This window comes from Aricia agestis, chromosome 8 (genome assembly GCF_905147365.1).
Source record: "Aricia agestis chromosome 8, ilAriAges1.1, whole genome shotgun sequence".
Classification (NCBI taxonomy): Eukaryota; Metazoa; Arthropoda; class Insecta; order Lepidoptera; family Lycaenidae; genus Aricia; species Aricia agestis.
This window is the reverse complement of record NC_056413.1, coordinates 11017257-11039028: the sequence shown is the minus strand read 5'-3', so window position 1 is coordinate 11039028 and position 21772 is coordinate 11017257. Positions and strand designations below refer to the sequence as shown.

The window sequence follows — 21772 nt, the reverse complement described above, 5'->3', positions numbered from 1 at the left end:
TTACAAGTAATTGAGAAGCTTCAAAAGGAAGCGTGGTAGTTTGAGTACCGCTTAACTTTTTTGTATACTAGACAAGTTTCACGATATTATTCTGTGGGGATAAGTGTAGAGGCCGCAAAGGAAGATCTTCCGACCGAGCGACGTGTTATGCTCGGTAAGGAACTTTGAAAACTTCTTCCGTCGGCGGAATTCGAACCCGCGACCCCCGGCTTGAGCTATCAACGCGCTCACCACTGAGCCACAGAGGTCTCCATAAGACGATGATGAGATGCGTTATCGTGTGTTTATTGTTTTTCTGTGTGTCTGTGTCCGTGGCATCGTATCATCTGAACTCCGATTTCAAAAAAAATAATTAAAAGCTGTTGTTTAGAAAGATACGGTCGAGAGTGTTCCTCAGAGTTTGAAAACTTTTGATTATCTATTGCATGAAAGGGTTTAAGCAACTTCCAGGGATTAGTTTATTATTTTTTTTTTAATAAATAATGATAATTAGTGTGTACTTATTAAAGTACAAAAAAATGAGAGTACTTTTAATGTCCGCCTGACGCGTGTGACGCTGCATAGTTAATTGCGTGATGTGTTGCAAGTATAAGATAAAAAGATTAATTTTTTTAGCCTAAGGACGTCCACGTATCCACGTTACGACGTCGTGGAACGGTGCGGTAACGTGGCACGGTACGTCGCCACGTGAAAATTTACGTCAACGTAACGTAAAAATGTACCTCACGATGTAGCAACATTGTACATCTCGATGCCTTGTAAAACTGCTGCTTTCTTCACTACTAGATATGGACCGCATAATACATATTATTCTGCTTTCTGCTTTTATTAAGAAGACGGAGAGAGAGATTTAAGAAAAAAATATTAAATGTTGCTACACCGTGACGTGCATTTTCACGTTACGTTGGCGTAAATTTTCACTTTATTGTACCCCCTGATGTGCTACTGGGACAACCTATTTCATATTATTATAACATCCCAACAAGATCATATTATGCACAAAGCGGTATTTTTTGGAACGAATCAAAAGTATGACTTTTGAGCACTGGCCAGTGTACTGGATATGTATTTCGGAACTTACCTACCCTACACAGGTGTCACAAAACTAAGTGTTAATATTTTATGGTGTGTATGAGTCCCATGTATAGTGTTTACTGTGAAAATTATATTAAAATAATAATGGAATTGGAGTTTCTTAAATATTACTTTACAAAGCAACTAAATATAGCTTTATTAATTCGAATAGAATATGCTATATTCGTATTTATAATAATTAACTTAACGTCAAAATGACGTCCCACACTTGTTAACTAAGTTAATACGTATGCTAAAAATATTTTATTATTTATGTGATACAAAAATCAAACATTATATTAATTTGTGAAATATTACGTGTAGGTACGTGTACAAACATCTTATAATATTTCACAAAAGAGAAAGTCCTGCGGGAAACTTCCTATCCGCATGCGGTGGAAAACACGCTCCTGACCGCGCGCGTTGCCCGCATGACAGAACATCTATAAAGTGATAGGATGCGGGCAACTTTCGTACGGACCAGATCCGCGCGCGGGCGACAACACGCATGACAGGAAAATCGCCCCCGTAGAAGGACCTAGTTTTGGCGGACAAAAAAAATTTGTCGTTGAAGCTTCACATTATTTTAAGTAGAAAAGTAAGTTTTTAGGCGTCCTAAGAGTTAAGTTCTTAATTCAGAAATCGCTTTCGCAAGGCCAACCATTTTCTATTTTGAAGCTCACTTCAGCGGGTAAATCTTGAGTTTTTTGCACATCGTTAAGCTTGCCTTATCTTTATTGAAACCATTCTAAATACGACAATTTAACCTAGTTTCATCTCTTAAAAGGAGAGTTTACTTCCAAAGGAGAATTTTTATATTCATAATTTTATAATATAGAGAATCACATAATAGACAAGAAAATTTTCATTTGATTATAATTTCGACAACTAAGTAAGCTAGGAAATCAAAAATGTATAGGACAAATCGTTGCGATGAGTCCCATATTAGATGAAGTTCGCTGTCGAGATTATCGAATGTAATTGACTAAGTACACTGACTAAAGTTTCGGGATGGACGGGATCTAACTATGTAAATCACGAAATACATAATAAAACGACATAAAAGAACCTATAAACATAAAAACAAGGTTTACAGGAAAGCGTGCTCATTAAAACTGAAACAATAGCTTATTGCTCTCATTATAACCAGAATTGGACTTAATTTGTATCGAAAATTGTGTGACTAATTTATTTTGCAGAACACAGATCCGGAATCCACGGATCAATGGCACATTAATCGAAATAATTTAATTCCGATCCGATGACTCTCGACTGTGATGGACAGTCGACATTGAACCATTTAAATTCTAGTGATTTTAACCCTGGGCGAGATAAAACTATTTGATTAATTATTATTAAATAATATCAGTAAATGAAGAAAAACAGCTAAAATTGTCACAGCGAGGCCACACCCACCTGTATGTTGCGTCGTTGCGGCGACGCACGTCTACTCAACACAAGACGGTGACGTTTTCATCTCCTGTTAACGTAGCGGTAACCCAACTGAAAGCAGCTAAACAGACGCCAAGCTGCACGTCATGTTTTTTTTTAATTTCGTCTAACCACGGAAGGCAATTCAAATAGAAACCAGTAGTATCATTGGAAGACGTTGTCTGCTGCTACAGCTGTCGTTCAACACAAACCTAGTCGTTCCGTCAAAACACCGCGTCAGATATGCCAATGGTACCGCAATTGGAACCATAAAGTTAATATACCTAGCGGAATAGAGCAACGATCTCGAGCTGTCAAACGAAACCAAAATTGGTTTCATCTGTGTGTAAAAATATGTGTACGATAACACTTACACAAGCATGATTGAACATGATTTCTATGAGATTAAATTATCAACGTGCGGCACGTGCCGACTGGACGTCAAAAAAAGAGTGATGCTGTCATGTATCACACATCTCTTTTTACCACGCAGTGTTACTGATAGTGTCATCTCTCTTGCTCAGGCCTTTGTTTCTCTATTCCGCTAGGTATATTAACTTTATGATTGGAACAGTATAACCTCGCTCTTAAGGTGACTTTCCGATCCTCGCGGCAAGACGCATCCGACTGATAAACATTCAAATAAAATGCCACTTTATACCTAGTCTATAAGGTTAACCGTTTTGCTCTACGCCTCTACAAAGCAGCGGCGGCATGGGTTGCTAGACCAATATCGGTAGAAAATGAAAGCCTTCGCGGTTACAGTGACATTTTATTTGAATGTTTGTCTGTCTCGGTCGGATTGTCATATTTACAGTAGAAATTATTGTGTTCTATTTTCTGTTTGATTGCTCTTAGAAATTAGGTCTGAGACTACCTACTTGAGTATCTCTTGACTACTACCAAGAGTCATTAAAGTATTAGTAAGAGTAAAAGCGATTAAAACACGATAAAAGTAAGGACATATTAAGATCACTTATACCGTGACACCAATAACTTTCTAGTGCTTTAGTTTTAATGTCGATTTGGGAGTTTTAGTACTTGCCATTTTCTTTATTTTATCTATAGATTGCGAGTTGACTAACCTCGTAAATGAGACATCTCTTATACGCAAAGTAGCGTATTTTTGTACATATATGTGCATAGTTTTTTTTTTATATAAAGTGGCTTTAGTTCTAATTATATCTTCTCTATCATCTATGTTCTTTATTTCTTATCTTTGTTTCTTACTTGATCTAAGCAGACAGGAATCAATGTTGATAATGATGATTCTTAAATCTTACATAAACTAAGTCATCCAGAATATACGAGTCAGTAATTTATGGCCTAGTTGGTACTTTCTGGAAAAAGTTAATGTCAATAGTAGCGACTAATTAATGAAAAAAGTAAAGTGGAGACTACAAAGTTACTATAAATTGTTTGCTCCTCGAGAGTGCTTCTGCGTGTTGACATTATAAATTAATTCAACCACTAAATAAAGAGCATTTTTCTTTTTTTAATTAAGCCTTTCTAGTTAATTAAACAGTTCGCTTTATTGCACGGATTTTTTATACCTTTAACGACCTGGGTACACTTTATTAGAACGAATGAATAAGTAATAAGTATAATGTATGACTGAAGAATGTAAAAAAATAATCGGCTTCAGTTTCAGCCTAAAAACCGAGCTATAGTCGGACTCTACAAAAAATTTATGAAGATGATTGACTGAAAACCCTTTATAAGCGGACAATATTCTTTCTCGCGAAGGCTCGCAAGTGTATAAGCAGATATAGTTCTTGCAATCTACGAGTGCGCGGCGCCCTTAGTTGTGTGAGTGACCATATCTATACACGCGTACATGGCTCGCTCGCTACTGACTGCTCCGTCAGGTACGCACACTAACGAAAATGTCTATATTACAATTACAACTACAAATAAAGGCTACGCGCACTCGTAGATTGCAAGAACTGTACTAGAAGTTACATAGTTATAGCTATATAGTAGATAAAACAGACTAAGAATTAATGTAACGAATGAACTAGTTAATTTTCGGCTCAAGTTACTTGATTATTTTTAATTGTAGATAACCACAGTTCTAGCACTGGTAGGATCTATTATGATTTATGACTAATGTGAAAAGAACACACAAGCAATTACCTCGATTATTGAAACAATTATTATTTTCTAGAACTAATGTTATTAATAAGGAACTCTTTAATTGCAATTGTAGAGTTCCTCTACAAAACAATACATCAAAACAATATTGCACAATACAATACACATAGTTCAGCTCTTATTGATTTTCATATAATTGTATAATTTACAAGTTATTAAATATTACATTTTTAAAGTAAAATATGCTATCTTAAATTTCCATTCTTTTAAAAATAGATTGGTTTTTTATAAGGAAAACCAAACAACTTTTTTGCTCTTTTAGTTTTAAATTACCTTCTTAAATTATAATATCCCTTAATTTATATTGTTATTGCCATGAAACTATAAACCTATATAAATCAAAATGAATTCTAAATTTTGTTAGTCTCGCTGAAACTCGAGAATGCCTAGACAAGACTTAAGTTACCTTAATCGTTGGCTAATTTTGGTCCTGAAATATTCGTTTATAGTTAGTATAGTATTAGTTCACTGGTACATCTAGTTAAATAAATCTTAGCCATATCAAAACATTAACAAATAACAAGGTAAAAGAATAAAGAAAAAATATGTTACGTAAGACAATAGTAAACTTTGCATAGAACTTAAGCTTTTAGACGGTGATCCAAGAAACTTAATAATAATTTCAGTTGTTTCTAAACGAATAGAAAACTAAAACTACTAGTGTTTTTAAAATAAAAGGCTTTAATATAAAAGTATTAAATACTTATGTTACTTCAAGCTAGAATATAGAAGATATACCTACGCACATTATAATGGTAATTACTTAATTACGTTGTATTTTATGTTTTTTTATAAGACAAAAACTGTTTATTCTGTAACTTTATAAAACCTTTAAAATATAGAAATAAGAAATCAAAACTACAAAAACAGTACGGCATGTAGATATGTAATCCTATGTAGATATGTAACCTAACCTTTAATTTTTTTTTTGTTGACACAGGGGAAATCTTAAAAAAGATTCCTAAGTAGGATGTGTCATAATATTATGTGTGATTTTTACCTACTAAAAGCTTTTGCGATTGACAGACTTCCGCACGAAGAAGATATCAGGAACTCTAACCAACGACTTCCGCTACTATCCCAGCTCTCTTAAAGGACCTAGGTTAGAAATTTATCCCGGGGAACTACTAATTTTTTTAGCGGCTTTGGCCCACCACACATTCCCACCGCTGTATCTCCTGTGTCGCCGGGATCGACAGCGGTATCCAACCACGAAAACCCTTTGATATGATCTCGGGGAGCCCGAGGGACATGCTATAGCTGTCTTGGGAAATCAAAGAAATCAGAAGAAGATAGTAGATAGAACCAGAGGAGGACGGGAACTACATATTATGTATAATTAAATCTAACCTAACCTAACCTCCAAATTACCAATAATATTGCAAATGTTATATCCTATTTGTTACATAAATGTTATAATCACGTGCTAATATTTCCCAATTAAGCCGTAGCACCAGGTGTTGTTTTCCGCGTGAAACAAGTTTAATAGACATTCAATATTCGACCAAATCAGTTTTAACAAACGAAGGACAGAATGGTTAAAGTTAAAGATCATCGTTTAAAGTAAAAAATGATTCATGTGTGACCTATGATTTTTTCTGATGCGGAAAATAGTAACCGATGAGTCTGGTACGACGATATTGTCATTATTTAATACGTCATCGCTGTTGACATATAATAATACAAATCCATGTTTGTGAGTTTTTATGTTTGTTACTTCTTCACGACGAAACGGCTGGAGCGATTTTTATAAAACAAAATAAACTGGTTTAACATAGCTAGGATTATCTCTGAATAAGAGTTAAGACAGGGCTGACCCTGTCTTAACTCTTATTCAGAGATAATCCTAGCTGCATTACCAGATAGGTAATGCAACTTGGATAACTTAATTCTAATAAGAGGTATTCGGCTATATAATACATTTTAGGGTGAAATGACTGATCATTTCACCCTAAAATGTATTATATAGCCGAATACCTCTTATTAGAATTAAGTTATCCAAGTTGCATTACCTATCTGGTTGAATAAGTAGAGTGACTATACTGTTCATATGAAACATTACTACTAGCTACTTTTTCATCAGCACTTTCACCAGATTTTTCTTTTTGTATGAATCATATATAATATTATGACAAAAGCCGCGAAACTATTTGCGAATTTCATTTATTATTATCGATAATTAATTTCTTTGGTCAAACTAGTAGTCTGTGAATATGACCAATAAATATTTTCGGTCCATTTTTCTAAGTTCCAACTGAGCCATCGCGTATCTCATTTCCTTCAAGGTCACTTGTATTGGACCCTCGAGTCCTACGCTGTCTACGAAATTGCAAGTCGCGACCTTATAGTGGTTCCTTTTTACATAACTCCATCAAGATTGATCCTAAGCAAACATTCCCTGCTCTAAGTACGACGAGGGAAATTATTTGATAGGCAGGTGGCTGACCAACGTTATTTTATCGGGTTATGGAAGACGAGATTTATCGATTGAACTTGACTTATACTGACCAACGACTGACGGATCGTCATCTGCTAATTAATCTCTTTCTCTGATAGCTCATGACAGGAGTGTTGGGTTATTCCATTAAGTTAATATACTTAGCGGAATAGAGAAACAAAGGCCTGAGCAAGAGAGATGTCACTATCAGTAACACTGCGTGGTAAAAAAACACGTGTGATACATGACAGCAGCACTCTTTTTTGACGTCCAGTCGGCACGTGCCGAACGTTGACAATTTAATCTCATAGAATTCATGTTCATGCTTGTGTAAGTGTATACGTACATATATTTTTCACACAGATGAAAACCAATTTTGGTTTCGTTTGTTGTTACAGCTCGAGATTGTTGCTCTATTCCGCTAGGAATATTAACTTTATGGGTTACTCAGAAGGAGCTATTGTTATAGATAATTAAGGCAATCTACAGGAAATTGTAATGAAGGTGAAAATCATAAACAAAACAGTTGGAGCAAAAACTGTTCGCCGGCAAAGTATTACATCAATACAATCACCGTTCCATTGAAAGTGAAAACTTAATAATGGGTGAATTGAATTTGATCAATGAGAAAACGAAACACATTGTCGGGTGTCGCGATTTTTACATGATTGTTAGACAAATAACAATCGGTTTGCGACATATCCGTTTTCGCACATTCTGCAACTCGTGTGTTAAAAATTCAGAGACAAAGCGCGATCTTAAGTCGAAACTATCAAGTCTCGAATTCGGGTTTTCCTTCTAGTCAATTATGTCCGTCCCTGTCTGTTTTATTGAATGTAATATTGAGGTATCGGTCATCTCTTTTCTACATGGGAGGCTTGCGCGGAAAGAGAATGTGGGGAATGAACGACCTTTCGGTGTTACGAGCGGCAGTGCGGAGCGAGCGTCGGTCGGGTGCGGTTCGTTCGTCGTCGCATTATACATCGCTGCGAACATATGCCAGTCTGATACTATTTCGCTAACATTACCACACACGTATCGAATACATTGACAGTGCTCAGTGTCCAGTGCCCGTTTGACCCCTGTATCGCGAACCTGTGACCGGTGCCGACTTTCTGTGTTTGTGTATCATCCCTGATTGGATTTGTCACCGAAGCTTTTTGGTAAGTGACAGTTAATTATGAAATAAAACAAGTGAAAACTGCCGCATTTTTCCAAAGTTATGGCTGAATATTTTTGAGAGAATTCATCTAATTTATCTTAGATTTATTTGTATATTATAATTTTTAATATCTTAATCCTAAAAAGTACTTTACTGTACACACTTACACAGTCATAACATAATTAACCAAATCAGCGTTTATTCAGAAGATTTCACGAATAAACATTGCCATGCCACTGTTAAAACTTTCACGTTTTGACAGCAGGTATAAAAACACATGCGATATGAATCCTTGCCATATTACACCTAAGCTATGTCTCTAGTCTCTACATTACATAAGTAGTAAAAACTTTCTCAACAAAGCGTAAAACAGATTATTTTCCATACATTTTAAGCTATTTATAGAGTTCTATAGATAACATAAAACTCTACATTTGTATACAGCTCTATACAATTCTCTATACGCTATACTTTAGTTAAATTTTATGAGAATTCAACCTTTCAAGTCTAAATACAATGTTTTATGAGAATCAGCTGACTCTACTAGGCATGGTGCGCTTCTGTAAGGAATATTTTTCACCGAATATTTTGCAGTTGTACCTTTTTACATTAATTATTATCGATCAACATAATATCTATTAATATAATTTAACATTAATAAGAGTAAACAATTGTTTAAACACAGATTTAATTAAGACAAAACTCCCAATAATAGAAATACGAAAGAAAAATGTTTTGCAAAACCACCCTTCACGTTGGAAAAATCCCTTATATTGCTGTTACAAATATACGTTATGATTACTATGGCCTAAACCACTAGGTTAGTCATAACTCATAATTATTTTTGTCACAATATATATATCTTATATCTTTAAACAAGCAATTCTTGTATATATAATTGTAATCTCTCTTGCTCCAACGATTTTCATGAAGTTTCGGGGGCGATAAATCGATCTAGGTAGATCATTTTTAGAAAATGTCATTTTCATCGAATACCGAGCAAAGCTCGGTCAAATAGCTAGATATTATTAATATGAAGTTTTATCTCATGGTATGGACTATAATTATGTAGGCTCCCTGCATTAGCCCAAAATATATTATGTATAGGCGATTACAAACATTTTTGTATATAGACAACTACGCAGTCCGTGATGGTGGCATAATATTTAAGTATGGTTATCAATATTCCAACTTGGAATTTTGATTCGAAACCACAATGCGAGTCGAGCTGCCAAAACATTACATTAAAGGTCAAAATTTGTATAAAATATATAAAGCCTCAGGGTTTATATATTTTATACAATATCGGACCACAGGTTTAGACCATAGAAAACAATTTGAAAAACCCGTCTCTTCAAATTCAATATGGATACTCTACGACCTTGAGTATATTGTAAAGCATATTAAATAATACATTATAACAAAAAAGTTGCGGAAAGCACGCACGTCGCGTCGCTCGCCCACGCTTGCAAGCCTTCCGCGTACATTTTTGAATACAGGACATCGTTAATACAGTCATGCTGATTTGGTCATGGGACGGCTTTTTAAGCCCTTGAGAACTCTATATTATAATGAACAAAATTGGTTTTAAACCTATTAGATACTTATGTCCATTGCATTGTAAAAAACGCTTATTCGTGTATGAGACGTCGTTATAATTAGAAAACGGACTGTTTTAATCATAGCTAATTTCAAATTTTTGATATTCATTTTACGGATTTTCTTTGTAAAGTAGCCATCTCAATTATCAATTCAACAACATTTCGTCTAGAATTCGTAGCCTCTGTTCTTGGGCTACGAAAAAATTCTGGAACCAAACAGTTACAAGACCCAAAGCGTACGAAGTTCGACCGGTGTCCCGTTGTTCTGAAATCCCTTTTTATGTGCTTTTATATTTTCAGACGTAAGTGGATGTAGTGGGTAACTAATAATTTTAATTTTCTTTTTTTGCATAAATGGAGGTTTTAGGACCGGGAAAAATATTTTAAATAAAAAAAATGGATTTTATGTAAAGCTGATTTGAAGGTTAGTTCAAATTAGAAGGAAAATAATGAGTAATTAACCGTAACATACGGCCCGGCCCGTAACATAATATTATGTGTCCGTTTATTATAAAACATTAGTTATCCACTTCACTTACGTCTTCATTTATTGATTCAGGCTCGAGCTTAGTGAGCACAATAGCATTAACCCTAAAATACCATCGTTATATGACGGTGTTTTCGGGTAACTTGTTGACTAGCGGTATTTTAACGAGGAATTTCGTATGAACAATAGCTCGGCCTGTTTTTGTTACGTTTTATTTCAGCGCAAGTAGTGCCAACGTTGGTACACAAGCTTTTCATGAAATTAATAAGACCTACGTGGGAGGCATGCTTCAGCACGAATGGGCCGGCTCGACCGGAGAAATACCACGTTCTCACAGAAAACCGGCGTGAAACAGCGCTCGTGCTGTGTTTTTCCGAGTGAGTGAGTTTACCGGAGGCATAATCCCCTACCCTATTCTTTTCCCTACCCTATTCCCTTCCTTTCCCATCCCTACCCTCCCCTATTACCCTATTCCCTCTTAAAAGGCCGGCAACGCACATGCAGCTCTTCTGATGCTGCGAGTGTCCATGGGCGACGGAAGTTGCTTTCCATCAGGTGACCCGTTTGCTCGTTTGCCCCCTTATTTTATAAAAAAAAAACCCTACCCTTCCCTATTACCCTATTCCCTCTTAAAAGGCCGGCAACGCACCTGCAGCTCTTCTGATGCTGCGAGTGTCCATGGGCGACGGAAGCTGCTTTCCATCCCGGTGACCCGTTTACTCGTTTGCTCCCTTATTTCATTAAAAAAAAACCGTTTTGTACCTGTCAAGTTTAAGAAACAAAACCTACCTGATAAAAATTTTATTGAGATTAAGCAGAATCAGATTTAAATAAAGTTAATTCCACAAGAAAATTATTCGCAAACCCTACACCTTGGGAAATAGTCGACCTTGGGAAAAACTACCGATTTCATTAGGAAAAGTAGAGATAGCTGACTCTGTATTCCTTTTACAAAGCGTCATTATTAATATGGACTATGTATAGTGTGTTGTACGATGGATTAAAACTTGGACATTTTCTGCTTTCGTACTTTTTTATGGAAATCTGAAATTCTAGTAACGATTAGAAAAAACGTGAAATAAATCTTGATTATTGTGGAAAATCTACTACAATATTCTGCGGATACTCCATTCAAATATATTTTTTAATGTAAATATAAATAAAGCTCAATATATAATGCTATCAATTTGCAATTCGCAATTAATAATTAACTAATGGTAAAGTTTTTATCCATACTGATATTATAATAAACTAGCGACCTGCCCCGGCTTCGCACATGTATTAGCTGTTATTAAATGTATGAACCTTCCTCTTGAATATATTCTACTAGATGTCCCGCGCGGCTTCGCCCGCTTAAATTAGGAATTTCACAGAAACCGTACATTTTCGAATAAAAATTGCTATAAATACTCCTTTCACGTGGTCTACTCTATATAAGTGCCAAATATTGCTATAAAAATTGCTCCAGTAGTTCGTGAGATAAACCCTTTCTAATATTTTCCCCGTTTTTACCACATTGCCCTGAGTTTCTTCGGTCGTATTAGTCTTAGCGTGATAATATAATATAATATAGCCTATAGCCTTACTCGATAAATGAGATATCTAACACTGAAATTAGTTTTTAAATCGGACCTGTAGTTCTCAAGGCTCATAATCATGGGACGATGCATGGTAATTGGTATAATATTATGGTAGTGATGATGATGATGATGAATATAATTTGCATAGTAGCATATGCTTTCCGTTCAACGTTCTTAAAACAACGCCGAAACTCCCAAACTTGTATCTATAAAGAATCAGTTCTCTCAGCACCTTCCGAACCTTATAGCCTTACTCGATAAATGAGATATCTAACACTGAAATTAGTTTTTAAATCGGACCTGTAGTTCCTGAGATTAGCGCATTCAAGCAAACATACTCTTCAGGTTTATAATATTAAGTATAGATTTTTTTAAATTATCGCTTGACAAACTCGAGCCTCGATCTAAAAGACTATGAAAAGGCTCATAATCATGGGACGATGCATGGTATAATATTATGGTAGTGATGATGATGATGATGAATATAATTTGCATAGTAGCATATGCTTTCCGTTCTTAAAACAACGCCGAAACTCCCAAACTTGTATCGATAAAGAATTAGTTCTCTCAGCACCTTCCGAACCACGGTATACCAGGTATACCTCGGTGCAAAATCTTACTTGTTTGTAGCATATGCTTAGAATCCTTCTCACGAAACCGAAGTCACCACATGTTTCCCCATAAATTTTGAGGAGTTCCCTCGATTACTTATGGATTATATTCACAAAAGTGGTGATCTGATGAAGGCATCAGATCACCACTTTTATGAATATAATACCAAATTGGGATGATACCCTATATACCAAAAGAAAAATTTTGAAAATCGGTTAACAAACGGCGGAGTAATCGTTGAACATAAGAATTTTGAAAGTCGGTTAAAATTTAAGCCTATGTATTATTCTGATGTATAAGCTATATTATTGTAAAGTTTCATTAAAATCCGTTCAGTAGTTTTTGCGTAAAAGAGTAACAAACATCCATAAATCCATACATCCACACATCCACACATCCACACATCCATAAAAGGCTATACATCTATACATCCAATCAAACTTTCGCCATTATAATATTAGTAGGAAGTAGGATAGGATCCATTAAAGAAAACCGCATCAAAATCAGTTGCGTAGTTTTAAAGATTAACTTGGGAACAAAGGGACATAGGGACTGAAAAAGCGACTTTGTTTATACTATGTAGTGATAAGCGTGCCTGTCTATGACAGAAACCGATTTTGTTGAAATTTTGTATGGAGATAATTTGAGTCCCCGGAAAAGACAATATAGGATACTTTTTGTCCGGTCGGAAGTAAAATGAACGGCTCCGAATTTTTGCGACACGGACTTACGGACGTCATCTAGTTACGAAACGTTATATGAAACAAAGTGTATTTAATTTTACCATTTCGTCTTCTGTTTATTACATCTATTATCGTCGAAGGACCACAATTAGGGCGTCTGTTATTAAGTGCCTTATATATCACAGCGAACGCGTTATATAACTGGGCTTTATTTATTGGAATAATATTGAAATGTAATAGGCAGCTATTCGCCCTTAGGGTAATTTTCCAAACTATGTTTGAGACCACGCTCAAAGTAAATTATTTAGCCTCTTCCCTATATAAATACGATATATTTAGTATGTTGAAGGGTAAAGGGTTACGATATTATTATCTATGAAAATCTCACATTCTCTAAGTACTCTCTTGAGATATTTATTCACATAACATTACTATAGAACTAACATTATTTTATCTTTACTTCATACACATCACATTATTTTTGTTAAAATAAAATAAAGTTGTTTGTTTTATATGAAAGACTATTTAATCATTACACACCCACTGCTTTATTACTTTTCTGCTCTAAAATCACCGATCATTTTATTCGACACTGAAAGCACAGATTTTCTTGTTACTTATATTATAGTGCGACTCTGTAAGCGAGTATATTTCTTACGTCTTCGCGTATAAACGACTAAAGTGATTTTGATGAAATTTGGTATGGACTTAGCTTAAACTCCTGGATAAACACGTCATATAGGCTAAATTATACTGTGGAAGAAAATAATATAAATTATACCAATTAATTTTTACTTTAAATAGCGCATAGCACCGAGGGGCACAGCTAGTATTATATACGCAGGATCTACTGTGGTACACACGTAGGCTTAGCGACCTTTGGTAGTTCGTGACTAAACACCTGGCCTTACATTCACCACAGAGGTTGCGCTGTGCGGAGAAAAATAGAACATAGACAATGATACGATAATATAATGTAGAGCATTGTTTGAAGATTTTTTTTTCAAGCAATAGGTTTTAAGGTAGTTGCGTTGTTTCTTCAGTTGCAAGGTTCAGTAATTGATATAGGTAGGTCTACCAGAATCTGATGGCAAAATTTGACAGCAGATTTTCAAAAAATATCCTTGATCATTGGATACATTTATATATTTGCATGTTTCACACACAGAATAAGCCGCTATAAGGAAAATAAAAGGATCAAAATGTTTTATTCCAATTACCCCGGTATTGCTAGAGTTAATTTATTTTCTCACTTTTTGCAATCAGATTCTGGTAGACTCATATATTATTCAGCTTAAAAAATAAAACATATTAAGTATTAATAATTACTTTTAACATGTGGCTAGTAAACACGATTCATAAGAAGATACTTTTCAAGTTAAGTATAAAAAATATAAACAAGACTCACCTTCATTATAAAAACATTAATAAAACTTTTATTAGTTATGTAATAGATAATCGCAAGGTCCGGCTTGGAGGCGGAATGTTATATTATCTTATTATAAAATTCTATAGGTATAATACGTAAGTCGTAATACATCCGTAAAATGAAAACTATATTAAAAGTTCTTAACAAATGTTATTTCAAGAAGCTAATTTGTTACAAAAGGATTTTAAGGTTGCGTTTTCTTCAATATTTTATTAAAAGTTAATATAAAATTCCTACCAACTATGCTATAAATAGATTACAAAAAAACTAAGCTATGTCGTAATGGGAAGCCATTTTGGCATATATAAAAATGAGTCAGAGACCTCATTTGAGGTCGTTTGTTCATCCGGCTGGGGTTTTCGACTCTTGCCGCTTGCGCAACCTTCTCACGGGCTACGTGCAACAAATAGGAATGCTCCCAAATTCCAAATTAGAAATTCTTTTCGCGGTATGCATGTACCGGTGCATTTTATATTCTGTGCTGATTTTTAAATATAGAACCCCTTATTATTGTGTTAATACTTCTTTAATAATGTATGGAATCTATGTTTTTTTTTTAATTTAGAAGCATTGAAATGAATGTTACATTATTCGCTTCAGTCTTAACTTAGTCTTTCTCTGTACTATTTTTTTAACGTAGAATAATAATTTTACGACAAAAAGATATTTTAACAATCAATATGAAATGTTGTAAAAAAAAATAACGATGAAATGTCATTTTTAACAACAAAGCAAAAACGAGAAAGTATTAAACTCTTCGATCGGCTAGAGTCTGGAGTTCTAAACGATTGATTTCGAGAATATTCTATCCTTAACCTTTTGAAGTTCAATATTGAAGAAACTTAATTTGACATTTACAAAAGTTAAATATAACTCAAAGACCCTTCAGTGTTTATTAGAATAGGTTCAAGGTCCACTAATCGCCAATTTTTTTATGAAATAAGGGGGCAAACGACTAAACTAGCAAACACCTGATGGAAAGCAACTTCCGTCGCCTATGGACACTCGCAGCATCAGAAGAGCTGCAGGTGGTTGCTGGCCTTTTACGGTTAAAGACTTTATTTCTCAAAAAGAATTACAATAATTCACTTACTTGAGAACATTGACTAATAATAAGCAAACTTATTCTAGCGCAAGACACAGCTTATATATAACATAAATAATACTTATACTTACAGTTATTATAATTTGAACACATCTTTCTGCAATATAGATCAAAGAAATTCGTTTAACACACGGCACATCACACACCGGCCGGCTTACTACACTGCACAACCTACCTATTTATATTTTGGTACTTCTGTTACACATTTTCATAAACTTATAATTATAAATTACATTTTGATATCTTCAGAGAACATAACAAAGTCCAAATTGTCTCAATACAAGTTTATAACTGTTAATTACTGTAATAATTTTTTGTATTCAAAAGTGTAGGGTACATAAAAATATCGAGCTCTGTGTTATCTAAGGCTCGCGCACACTGTCAAGATATAATATAACATGCAGAAGATTATTTAATTTTAAGAGGGAATAGGGTAATAGGGGATGGTAGGGATGGAAAGGGAAGCGAATAGGGGAGAGTATGGTATAATTAAATATGAAGACTAGAACCACAGAGTAAATATAGACTTATGTAATTGAATGGCGTACATCAAGGCGAGTCGTGTGGTGGGGATACTGACCGAAATACAAGTTGGATGCGCATGTCTTCTAGAATACTCTACAGTCTTACAACCTTGTTTGTAATAGGTCTTGTTTAAAAAGTTTAGTCAGCCTTTTACTAGTTAGTGTAACAAAAATTTGAAATATGAAAAATTTAGTAAACTATGACAATTTAAGGGGTTCAGTACCGTTATAGAGCAAAAATAGACCAAAAAATGTGTTTTTTGTATGGGAGCCCCCCTTAAATTTTTATTATAAATTATTGAACTAGATATATAAGAAGGGCTTTTGTGAAATTATCAAGTTGCCATTATTGATATCGAGCAAAAAAAGGTAAAAAAATCACATTTGTTGTATGGGAGCCCCCCTTTAATATTAATTTTATTTTGTTTTTAGTATTTGTTGTTTGATATAGCGGCAACAGATATACACAATCTGTAAAAAATTCAGAAGTCTAGCTATAGCGGTTCTTGAGATATAGCCTGAAGACAGACAGACGGACGGAGTCTCAGTAATAGGGTCCCGTTTTTACCCTTTGGGTACGGTACCCTAAAAAGTGTGAATTCCTCTGCATAAACAATTTAATATAATAATCTATATACTTACTACCTACTTGATACAGTTATGTGGAGATAGATGACGCCCGCCACTTCGTCGCTCCAAAATTTGTTTATACGCGCAGGAACGGAACATTTTTCCAGGAAAAAAAGTAATTTTCCAGGTCTCAAAGATTCTCCATACCAAATTTCATTGAAAGGTAACAAACAGATAGAAAGACAGACTTTTGCATTTATAATATTTCATTTTTGGAATTATTGATATTGGATAGTCACTTTTCAAAGACATCAAGGGAAATTAATCTTACCTAACCCTAAGCAAACACCCAACACGTTAAGCTCAGCAAGCGGCAAAACAGAAATTTGACCACAATATTAACGGTTTCTGCTCACGTATGCGTTACGGTTCCTCGTTACGTGACACCACTTTGAGTGAATAGAAATGTGCTTTGAATTTTATTAATTATGCCTTCCATTGATTGTCTGACCCAAAAATGGCGGCCTATTTCACAATTTCTTTTCTGACTTTCTAGACCCGTTCTGGATTATGTAAAGGTAACAATTAGTTAGTTACCAAGAAGACAATAAATACAGCCTTAATTTCTTGGTTCAAATAAGACTACTTTTAAAATATTTTATTTTTTATTAAGTACCATCGAAGAAATTAATCCGTAGACCTACCGTAGTTGATGGACCTACGTCATTTAGTGAGATTATGTCAATTCAATGAGACGGTATCTATTAGCTGGGTTTGGCATAAAGCCACCAATTTACGTGGGTGCGTCATCTGCCTATGAATCAAGTATCAACTTCCCTGGTAGTATCACTACTAATATAATATATTCTGTGCGTCCTCACGCCTCCGTGGTCCAGTGGTTCAGAGCTCGGCTCTTGACTCGGAGGTCGTGGGTTCGATTCCCGCGTTGGAAACATGTTATTTCCAAGTTTGGTTAGGATAATGCAGGCTGATCACCTGATTGTCTGACAAGTAAGATGATCCATGCGTCGGATGGGCATGTAAAAAGTCGGTCCTGCGCCTGATTTCTCGCCAGTCGTGTCGGTCTTCCGTCCCACTGGGTTATGAGAGTAAAGGAATAGAGAGTGCTCTTGTGTACTGCGCACACACTTGGGCACTATAAAATTACTCCTGCGTAGCTGGCCTGGTTTCAATGAAACCGGCCACCGTCACCGAAACCGGTGTGGGAGCTATTATTATTATTAATATATTCTGTAATCTGTGGTAGTACATAGGTTATTTTTAATAGATGTAAAAATATAATATAAACTGAAAATAGCTACAAAATCGATAGGTACTACAATGCCTATTTTAATTTTTAGCTAGATAATAAAAAAGGTATGATTTCAAACTAATCTCTAGGATATTATCATGCATCTGCAATCAGTAAGTTTCTCTGTACAACATTATTTAATTCACTATGTACGATGGACAAAACTGTTCGGCCAGTTTCAAAGCCTTTACATGCCTCTAAATATATTTTAAAGTGTGCAACTCAAAATGTCTCGACTTTCGACTGATTTCGTAAGATTGTCCTCGTTGTCTATGCGCTATAATCAATACTAGCACCACAATAGACCGAACGAGCCCGTAGGTCAACTTTGAAGTGTTCTTGAAATTTTTATATATGACATAGTATCAGATATTACTAATCCATACTAATATTATAAATGCGAAAGTGTGTCTGTCTGTCTGTTACCTCTTCACGCTGAAACCGCTAAACCGATTTTGCTGAAAATTGGCATGGAGATACTTTGAGTCCTGAGAAAGGACATATTATGATAGTTTTTATCCTGAAAAAATGTACGATAAACGAATTTTGGCGCAACGGAGTTGCAGGCGTCATTTAGTAACTAATAACTAATAAGTTACCATGGTATGTCATATCGGCCGGCGCGCGCCGTGACTGCGTTGCTCAATGCTCAGCCGTTCATTGCGTGCAGCAGCGGTTTGCACCGATTTGTCAGCTTGTTTGAAGTCAGCCTACTGGTTTGTTCTCTCTATTGTGCTAGCACCACCAGTTCACTGGTTTGTTATGACATAAAGATAATGACAAACACTGCTACGCAATGGGACGTAGGCTCAATCATTTTAATGTACCTATTAGCTGATTGCTTTTGTTTAAGACTCATTATTATTGTATGCTTTTCATGGAATAGTCTTACCATACGAACGGCCACTGAGACATTTAATAATGTTAAATGTTTATTAACTTTAATTTAATGACGCGTTTGCCATAAACTCTCTGTCAAACTCTTCACTAAATTATAGATAAGAAACATAATAATATGTCTCCGACTTTTTCCACGAAAGTATCAAACTATAAAACCAGTTAATTATGCTATAGTAACAGAAAAACGCACGCACGCATATGTGAAAAATTAATTTTTGACATTCAATTAAGGTTATAGTGGTTAAGGTTGTTTTCATTTCTTAGAAACCGCTGGTATTCGATTATTGAGCCGTATCATTCGGCATTTTTTCCCAGTTCAAGGCTTTACCCAAATATTGTAATTCACTTGGCCCAGTGATGTCATCCACCGTTGTGAACATTCCGAAGTCACCGTGTGCTGGTTACTTAATGTTGAAGTCATCTGCTCATATGTATATTTAGCTTAAAAAAAACCGGCCAAGTGCGAGTCGGACTCGCGCACCGAGGGTTCCGACAGCTTAAAGGTATTATAGACCTGAGTATTTAGTATGAATTTCAATTTAATACCTCTACGCGTTTATGAGGAAATGGGTAGTAAGTTTAAAATTATTAAAAAAAAATATATTATGTGATGTAACTAAAAATTTATGGTTTTCGTAATTTTTCCTTTATCTATGCTATAAGACGTTGCTTCGTACCAAATTTCAAGATTCTGAGTTCACGGGAAGCACCCTGTAGGTTTTGATTCCCTTGCAAGTGTCGAAAATTTGCGGCATAAACGGCTGTATCTTTTGATTGCGTTGGCTTAGAAGTTTGATTTTTTCACAGCTTCAAGGGACAGTAGACCTGAGTAATTGATATAAATTTCAGCTTCATGCCTCCACGCGTTCCTGAGAAAAAGGGTCTTGACAGACGGACAGACGGACAACAAAGTGATCCTATAAGGGTTCCGTTTTTTCCTTTTGAGGTACGGAACCCTAAAAAACATGAAATATAATTAGTTACATCATATTTCATGTTATTTATTACGTAGTTAGATGACGCTTGCAATCTTCTGTTGTGCCAAAATGGGTTTATTGCGCGGGAGTTAATCTTGCCGGGACTCAAAGTACCATATCAAAATTCAGCAAAATCAGTTTAGAGGTTTTGGCGTGAAGAGGTAACACGCGTCGACAGACACACTTTCGCATTTATGATATTAGTATGGATTTCAGACGTGTTATCTAAAGGAGCTTAGAAGGAAGTCAGTTCTCGAGTCTAAGTAGGACAATAAAAAAATCAAGAAAAAAGGTTATATTATACGCGGGATAGCCATGCTTCGGCACGAATGGGCCGGCTCGACCGGATAAATACCACGTTCTCACAGAAAACCGGCGTGAAACAGCGCTTGCGCTGTGTTTCGCCGAGTGAGTGAGTTTACCGGAGGCCCAATCCCCCAACCCCTACCCTATTCCCTTCCCTACCCTCAACTATTCCCTTCCCTTCCCTACCCTCCCCTATTACCCTATTCCCTCTTAAAAGGCCGGCAAGGCACTTGCAGCTCTTCTGATGCTGCGAGTGGCCATGGGCGACGGAAGTCGCTTTCCATCAGGTGACCCGTTTGCTCGTTTGCCCCCTTATTTCATAAAAAAAAGGTTATCTTGTCCGGTCTACCGGCTTCGGTCGGCTTTCATCTCACGACCGTAAACTTCCAAATTCAAACTTTCCAACAGAGCAAAATGCCACGATATGAACTTTTCAAATTTTAAGTTGTAACGCCCGGCGCGGTATTGGCGATGTTTCAAGGCGCTCTGCCAAGGTTCAAAGACACTTGGAGTTTTTCGTCCAAGCTATAATGCCGCCTCCAGATAAGGCAATAAACGCCACTCCCGGCCCATTCATTTGGGAGATGCAGAGGACTTTACTTTTTAATTCCCCCGGCGTATCGCATTTAATTATGTAAAACTACTCCGATTCCTACTTTATTTACGTTTTTATAACGTAAACACTGCGCAATGGTTAGAACAAAAAATATTTTACTACGATAGATTTAAAATGCGAAATGCTAAAATAAAAATTAAAATAACAAACGAAAAACCTTTTATTTTTAAGAATACCTTTTGAACGTACCTCGATAAAATCTAAATTTCGTCGGAGTAAATATACCTACCTAGTTATCAAAATTAATTAACCAAAGTACTCGCTGAAAACGTTTCCGTAAGTCTTGAAATAGTTCACGTAACATTAATTATTATACAACAATAATTATCTATAAAAGGACCTTCTCATAGAGATAAGAAATTTGAGAAGTGATTGAGTACTATCGAAAAAATTGATTCATAGTTGGATTATGTCAACTTAATATATTTGACATAAACTGTCGCCAGCAGTATTTCCGGACTAATACGACTTGCAAATCTTCAAGAAGAGAGTGTATTCCCTCTTAAAAGGCCGACAACGCGCCTGTAATAATATAATAATAATATTATCTATGGACGCTCAGGACGTCAGTCTGGTCCCTTACTAAGTACCTGAAGGACTTGTGTTACAACTTACAGGTACCAGACAACGGAAATATATTTAATACTTTTATACTATACAATATACATATTACATTTAAGATTTTTATTATGTCATACACATATCTAATACACATCCAGACCCGGGAACATTGAAAACTTTTTGTTCCGTCGGCGGGATTCGAACCCGCGACCCCCGGCTTGAGCTGCCACACACTCAACCAATTGAGCCAC

At 35.5% G+C, this 21772-nt stretch overlaps 1 protein-coding gene across 1 annotated transcript in view; it reads left to right on the top strand.

Moving 5' to 3' along the window:
* The first annotated feature begins 8045 nt into the window (after nucleotides 1-8045).
* LOC121729274 overlaps nucleotides 8046-21772 on the top strand; it is a 90612-nt gene continuing 76885 nt past the window's right edge. Inside the window, exon 1 of the mRNA XM_042117738.1 lies at nucleotides 8046-8259. The gene's annotated coding sequence lies outside the window, so the exon portion shown is untranslated. The remainder of the gene's footprint in view (nucleotides 8260-21772) is intronic.